Below are 7764 nucleotides of genomic sequence, written 5' to 3'. Positions count from 1 at the left end.
CAAATTTCTAAATGCACAAAAGCTAATGGCTCACCTACACACATAGAACCTGACTTCTTATGAAAATTATGAGTATGCATGCCATACAAACAATGATCACACAAGTCAAAACAAGAATAATCCAAAGGTGGGAGATACTACAAACATGTCAATACTTTCATTCATTACAAAAACATATGCCCAAGGCAACAATGCCATAAAGATACATGTAGAAGAAACAAGCCAAAAACAAGCAAAAGGTAGGGGCTACCAACCTTAGCACCTCTAGGAAAAGCAAGGTTTTCATGGGTGATCTTCCATGAAGAATCACCAAAAGATACATTGTATCTATCATCATCCAATTGTCCGGCTAAAATAAGGCTTGTCATCAAAGCTAGCACATTATGTACATCATGAAGTACAAAAGAAGCACCAAAAACCAAACTACAATCTAACATCATCTATACTAATGGTATCCAATGCAGTGTCATTTCCTAGTTTAACAAAACCCATAACATTACAATAGCCATGAAACTAATGGCAATGCAAGGTAACATGAAAGGAATCCCCTGATCAAAAAGCCAACAATGAGAGTAACTAGGTGCATCAATCAACTAAGTAGCATCAAGAGATGAAGTTGCAAGAATGTAGTCATTAGAACTGTACTCCAAGGTATTTATCTCCTTAATATTCACATTGGACTTAGGTACAATCTCATTGGACTTAGGTACAATCTCATTGGACTTTGCATTTTCATGTACTTTTCCCTTGCCTTTCTCATTGTGCATTTTATGGCATTGTGGCCTAATGTGACCATATAACCCACAATAATGAAATATCAAAGAAAACTTACAATCACATGACTTACTATGAAATTGCCCACGAGACTAATACTTACCCTTGTTGGGTTGTGAGTCTCTACCATGAGTATCATTACCATTTCCACCTTTTCTGCCTCTAGCAATAAGTGCATAAGAAGTGCGGGCTACATCAATATTCTTCATGTTTACATCTTTTGTGAGTAAAGAACTATCTACGTCATTGCATTCAAATCCACCCTCAAGGGGACTAGCACTCATAGGAATACAAAATGTATCCCATGGCTCAAGCAGTGTGGCAAGTAAGAACAAAGACTTTATGTTATCCTCAAACTTAATGTCCTATGAGACAAGCTAGCTGAAAAATAGAGTGAAACTCATTCAAACGAATAGATATAGGAGTGTCCTCCTTCATGCGAAGTTCCACAAGCTTCTTCAACCAATAAAACTAAGATGCAAGACTCTCCTTGTCATAAAGATCAAGGCACTTTTTCCATAACTCATATGCATACCTCCGTAGAGATAACATTGAAGTACATCTACTTAAACAAAGACAATATGACAGTGGAGTTGCATAACTCATCAAGCTCATTCCAGTCTTCTCTACCCCAACCTTTTGCCTTTTTTCCCTTTGTCTTCAATGGCCTAACCTACTTCTTTTGCACCAATACTTACTATATTTGTGTCTACCAATATTGGAAGTTATTACCATTAAGCTTTTCAATGTTGAAAACATCACTATCGGGTGGTTGATGCAACAGAAGTACCTAGCATAATGACTGCAAATCACAAGAGTATGGGCTACTATAATTATAACAAAACAATCCCAAAACTAAGCCAAAAGGGAGGGAAAAAGGGTGGGAGCAAAAGAGGGTATAGCTATCCACAAAATATAATTAAGAGGGTGCCAAATCAAAGTGTCTACTCTCCAAAAGAATGTTGAAAACAATAATTACATCATTATTGTAGTAAATGCAATAGTGTATGTTAATCCAACTACAGAAAAATATCCAAATAGCAACCAAATTATAAATAATGCAGATAGGATTGAATAGGCATAGACCACCAACATCAAATATGGTTAAGAACTAAAAGTGTCAGTAAATCATATACCTCATAACCATATACATCATACATGTAAAAGATCTCAAGAGCAATTGCAAAGATCTTCTAAATGCATAATGAATGGGTCAAAGAGAAATGATGCTCAGTACATAACCAATACGCATATATACATCACTAACAAACTATTGACGGAGGCAAGTGCCAATGTCCAAAGCATATGAAGTCAAATCGGCCCACAAGAAAAAGTGATTGCATCAAGTAACATACATGAGAGCACAAACATGTGTCAAAAGAGTCCCACTATCTCAAAGAACCAAGCTCTACATAAAAGAATCAAATCAGATCCACTAAAGCAAATCAAGAACGGTAAGTGAGCAAGCCAAGCTCAATGAAAATATATTAAAGCGTCCCAAAATCCCAAGCATATCAATGATACATCTAGGAGCACAAGTATCCAATAAGTCTTCAATACTAATAATAACTAGGATTACTAAAGTGACTAACCAAAGCTCAAATGCATCAAGTATAGCTCGAATCCAAGCCTCCAAGCATATCATAAGCATATTTGGGCATGTAGATCAATACTAAGCATCACTATAGCCATGTAGCATACCAAAAGTATATGTAGACATAATAGGCATAAAGCTTTCATTAAAATGCTTGTTGTCCAAGTGTTTACAATAGTAAAATCCTATCAAAGCTTAGATATGAAACTCTACATCCCAAATAGCACCTCAATACATCCACTAATGATCTCAACACTAGTACATGAGCATATGAGCATTCATGAAGCTCAAACAGTGAAGATATTGCTATCCCAAACCTGTATACAATGGGTATGTTGTGTATTATAGTAATGATAGAGATTGTAACACTCTTGTTGAGAAATAGACAAATGATGTATGCTCCAAGAGGAGCTGTCCTGAATCCCATATGCGCAGTGAGGAGAGTGGAACAACTCAAAGCCTATAAAGCATTGTACTTGACTATGAAATGAACACAATATCATGATGCTTTGTACTTTCAGTTAAGTGTCTGTCAGTGTCAATTCTACACAAGATTGTGTTTATGAGTCCAAGCCAATCTATCTTGGAACCTAATTCACTTGTGTAATAGTTTATCTCTACTTGTCCATGTAATTATGAACTTGGTTTACATCTTTGATCCACCATAGCTTGTGTCATGTCCTAGATCCACATCGTTTAACAACTCTAAATGATGGCCAAATGTAAACCAATGATGCCAAGACAATGTCTAGTGTGTCCAAGAGTTGAAATAGGAGCCAATGGGCACCAAGAGAGCGAGCAGCTTGCAAATCAGATGTAAGAGCATTGAAAATAGGCATAGCATGCATGTTTGTTGTTGGGTGGCTACCCTATGGCCACTAATAAAGGTAACCAAGCACACAATGGTTCTCAACACATCTGTAATGAGGTATTGGAGCAAGCTAAGTAAGCCGGGAGGTGGAAGAACTCAATGCATACCTCAGGAAGAAGGGACAATGGCTACCATGAAACCCAGAGTTGAAGCTCCTTCAAGGGCTGAAGCAAATGATTGATGAAGCTCCTTGAATGTCCACTCCAATACCATTTGAAAGGTGACCATAAGGTGGAAGGACAAGTAGAAGTAAGAATAGAGCAAAAGCTATGGATGTTCAAACAAAAAGAGAGAGACCGATATGTGGGAACTCTAATAGTCACAATGTGTGACCTACCTTCACTTACTCTATTTGTCACTAAAAGAATAAAGAATAAAGTGAGAGCGATGGGTGCCCACCACCTACAGTGTCCGTGTGTGGGTATGTATACAAGAAAATGTAGGCGGCAAGGCACATGCATCCTTTAACCCCCAACATACTCATAAAGGAACCTTGGAGGTGTGGGAACAAACAATTTGGAGTAAGAAGATATTATAGACCTAAAGAAACTAGAGAGTTAACTAGCACACTTGGTAGTAGACGATTGATCTCCATGCACAACTAACACAAGAAGGAAAACCTAATATTCTCGCCACAAAGCTACAAAACATCAACAAGCAACCCCCACGTAGTTGGAACATGCCTTCAAGGGTATACAAGGTACTATTAGGAAATCGTTCATACACAACACAAAGATCCTAGAAGTAGAGACTGGGCAAGGACAAGAGAAGAGACAAGAACTAGACTTGAGACTAAATCAAGTGACTTTGGGTAGAGCTATTGAAGGAACAAGAGGTAGTCACAGGCTACCTATCATGTTCATTGGACAACATGTGTGCTTAAACACCATACGAATTGGCACTAAACCAATGGAGGAGGCAAATGTGAAGAGCCTATGAAGAAATATGCTATAACTCACACCACACTCTAGTACGATTTTGGCACAACATTGCTAAGGATAGAACTAGAACGTTTCAAAGAGGATCTAATCAAAACTTACAAGAAGCCTAACTACATCAATTGGGAAATTAAAGATATGGGATTCACCATAGTAACAATATTAGGAGATCCATCTAGCTCTAGTGTTAAATCTAAGGAGCCAAAAAATGACCTAGAAGAGACCCTAGAACCACCAAGAATGAGCTCTCCATTACCAATCTTTTATGATCAGTCTCAGGACATGGACCTAGAGGACACATCCTACAAGCAAACTTAGGACCATGCTATAGAGAGCCCACAACATATTGGTAGTTAACAAAATGGTGAGAACGTTTAGATCCTCAATCATTCAAATTCCATTAGAATGTCTAAGATAGAAAACTTGAAAAGTTTGGCGTGCTTGTTGAGGAATTAAAATCAATGCAAGTCTAAGTTGATATCCTTATCACCTTCGACTTTGTGATTCTCCAAAATCTCAAGAGAGTGCTTTCTATTTCAATCATTAATAGCTTACCAAAGGAATATTTATAGTGAGGAGATGGTATGTCCAAATAAATAAAAGAGGCTTTTGTCATGGCAAAGATAACAAAGTGTGAAGAACCAATTTTGCACTGAGGCCCAAGGATGCTTATGGGGACCAACTTGCATGGACTTCCATCAATGCTAAAAAGTATGTGAGGTACAACTTCTTCAAGATCCACAATATTATTGCCAAACCCAAACACCAACTAACTAATCCAACCAAGAGACTTTCTATCATTATTTGCCTCCTTCATCAAGTTGTTCAGCAATTGTCCAGAGGTTGCAAAAATAATCACTAGTCACATACATATAAATAATTGATGCACTTATGAATACTAATTTGCATAACAGTGGCAACAAATTAGTATTCTATGCACTAAACGCACTCCATTGGTAAATACAAAAATCATTACATTCTCTGTAAAACCAACTACTAATAATCTACTCAGCAAAAGCATAAAACTTAAATACCACCTATCTAACAAGCTAATATGAGCAATGTTACATGTATACACGTGCAGCAAGTCATTGTCACCATGTGGCAAATAGAAAATAATATTGAACTCTAAAAAATAAGATTTAATAGATACTAACTTATTTTCCCAAAAGTAAATCATATTAAACATCATAACATATATAAGTTGATAATTAAAGCTATCAAAAAATTTTAAAGATCATTAAATTTATTTAAATATTTTTTTCAATGTGAAAGCCCATAAAAATAAACTCATGTAAATGAGTATGTAGATCACTATTTAAAATCATTAAAATATTCTCAATATTATTTAAATTTATTTTTGATAGATTATTCAATACAAAGAACCACAAAAACAAATTAGCATAAATGAGTTAATACATGCATGACTTCCAATAAAATTTTAAGCATGCTTGCATCAATCCTAAACTTCTATGGCCATGCTTATCTCAAAATGTATGACCACACTCACACACGTGTCAATCATAACACATGCACCCTTACAATATACACTAAGCACGAGTAAGGGTACATATCTCAATCATAGATGGTCACACACACAATTATGATACACCTTTTTAGGCATGAGTAAGTATGAACAAGTTAGTAATTGATGGACATGTGTACTAATTATTGCACAGTTTTAAAGCATGCACATGTACCTCTTGACAATGAATTAACACATAGAAAAATAATCTTTAAAGCATGAGTAACCATAGGTATGTCGATCAAACTAATTGACACAAACTTACAAAAGCATGAACACATCAAGTAGTGAACTAAGTCTTAAGACTAATTAACTTGTTAAATCTAAGTATAATTTATATGAAATAAATTTATTCCTTATTTTTTTAATTAAATTCTCTTGGCATGTGCACATTAAGACACATTCACACCTTCAAAAAATTTTACTCTTAATTATTTGAAAACGTATATAACTTAAATTATGTTAATGTAATTGTAAACTATACTTAAAATTAAAATTGAATCACTTATTTTTAATAATTTTATTAGCATATGCACGTTCAAGATATTTACACACCTTGTGAATTTATTTTATCAATTAAGTTTAAACAAGTTAGTTATCTTTTAAAAATTTTAAAATAAATGGTGCTTATTACATTAATGATAAAAGTTATGGCAATTGTGTGAAATAGTGGTCTATCAAACGTATTGGTAATGAAATTTCAATAAAAAATGCAACCTTAGATACTACTTGTACAAGTTTTTCAATTAAAATTTATAAAACACAGACTGATCAAATAGCTTTTCCAATTGAATATGCTTCAAATAAATTATTCAATAATATTCTCAAATTATTACAAATATGTGCAAAAAAATCAAACAATTAAATGTCAGAATGCTCAGAGCTCCCCATTACATAATGCAATGGCAATAATACTTTGTAGGCAACTTTGATATAAATGTCCGATACTCTGTAGTGGTCTTCAAAGCTTAAAGATGGACGAATGGGCTAATTTGAGTATTTGCCCCAAATATTGCTTCATCTTGCAATCTTGGTGAAAGTGGCCTTCAATGTCTTCAATTTTTAGGCTTCTTTGGAGATACTTGATGAAGCTCTCTTGAAGGTAAATAAAGCTTGAAGCAAAGCTTTAATGATTGCCTTGTTACATTAGCTCTAGTACTAGCCAAAAAACCATGCCAAATTAATGTCTAGCATAGGAGCAATGTCCCTTTGAATGATTGATGGTTGAAATATAATTGATGATCAATACTAAGGTCCCCTAAATCTACATTGTTTTTGACACTACTTGGCCTAACAGCTTCCCTAAGTTGAGCTACTTCATAGTAGTGCCTACTACTTCGAAACTCTCATATAAAAACTCTCTACAAGCCTAAAGAGAAATTAACTAAAATCCTCTCCAACTCTAGTGAGCCCCTTTTCTCCAAAATGGCTACTAAAATGCCTTTTAAATGGTATAATGATATACAGCCTACTAAAATGATCCTTTTCTTGCCATTTTTGTCCATTCTATTTGTCAAAGACTCCAAGCTTGGTCCTTTCCACCTAAAGCAAACCTTCCTATCATACAAGAGATACTCCAATAGCCTATACCTATTGCACCAAACTATCTTGTATTTTTCTAAATAAAAAATAAAATAGGACATTGAAAAATGGAAAGAAAATGGATCAAAGATGAGCTTTGATCACAAATGTAAGAAGCTAATGTGGAGAGAGAAATTACTTTACAAAGAGAGAGAAGAGAAAAGACAATCTAGAGAGAGAGAGAGAGAGAGAGAGAGAGAGAGAGAGCGAAGAGAGAAAGCAAGAGTGGCCATGAAAGCTAAGAGAGAGAACTTGAAAGATTAAGACTCTGTATTACAATATGGTATGCCTAAAATAGTCTCATATATCCTTTTACACAAGTCAATGTGGCACCAAGTATTATTAAAATATTCCCAAAAATAGATGTCTAATTTCCCTTCATATAGAAATTGTAGCTTCTAACTTCAAATCATAATTTGTATAGAGTGCTTTAGCCAAATCGATGAGATTATTAAGACACTTTGGGTATCGAATAGACTAG

The sequence above is a fragment of the Lygodium microphyllum genome, chromosome 11 (genome assembly GCF_053477565.2).
Source record: "Lygodium microphyllum isolate KBCC chromosome 11, Lygodium_microphyllum_v1.1.10, whole genome shotgun sequence".
NCBI classification, from domain to species: Eukaryota; Viridiplantae; Streptophyta; class Polypodiopsida; order Schizaeales; family Lygodiaceae; genus Lygodium; species Lygodium microphyllum.
Note: the sequence above shows the minus strand (reverse complement) of the source record.